This window comes from Arachis ipaensis, chromosome B10 (genome assembly GCF_000816755.2).
Source record: "Arachis ipaensis cultivar K30076 chromosome B10, Araip1.1, whole genome shotgun sequence".
NCBI lineage: Eukaryota > Viridiplantae > Streptophyta > Magnoliopsida > Fabales > Fabaceae > Arachis > Arachis ipaensis.
Window position 1 is genome coordinate 121,414,574 of NC_029794.2, and position 813 is coordinate 121,415,386.

Genomic DNA, 813 nt, shown 5'->3' on the forward strand with positions numbered 1-813 from the left:
TAATGAAAATATAAAAAAAATAAAGTGACAATTAGGTCTCTAAAGATTTCGACCTCAGACTAATTAGTTTTTTAAGAAAAAAATATTAATCTGATTTTCACTATGATAGTAAAAGATAGACACGTGATATCTTTCTATTAATTTATCACGTAAAACTTAGTAGTACTTGTATGCTTATTTAAAAAATATTATCATCCAAATAATAATTTTTAGAGCGAAACTTCACATGTTTTAGCAAGATTTGTGATAAATAAAGAGTAATTAATAAAGGTTATATGAAAACTCAAAAGATAATAAATATTTCATTGTTTAAAATTATATAATTTACATGTTCATGTGGCAGCAACGAAACAGGCACCACTATAGATAACGAAATACATAACCAACTTCATTTCATGATCATTTCGCACTATTCGGCGGGACATACATGTCTACTGGTTGTTATCGTGGAGGGCCTATTGATCTTTTTTTTTTTTCAAAGACTAATTAGTACGAAATCGAAATTCTCAAAAATCTAATAGTCATTTTACTCTAAAAAAATTAGTACATAACTATNAAAAGAGAAAAGGGATAAATCGATAATAAGCCAAAACCAAAAGTGGTTTTGAAAACCCACTGTGGTTTTGTTGAATGCGTTGTCGGATTCGGATTGGTTCATGGGAACTGTAAGGACGGGGCCTTATCATCATGACAAATAATAAATATTTTTAATAGTTTTTTTATGAACGGTCCATAGCCCATACTCCATTTTTAAAATATTTAAAAAGATAAAATAATTATTAATGACATTAGAAAAATGTGAAAATGAGTGAC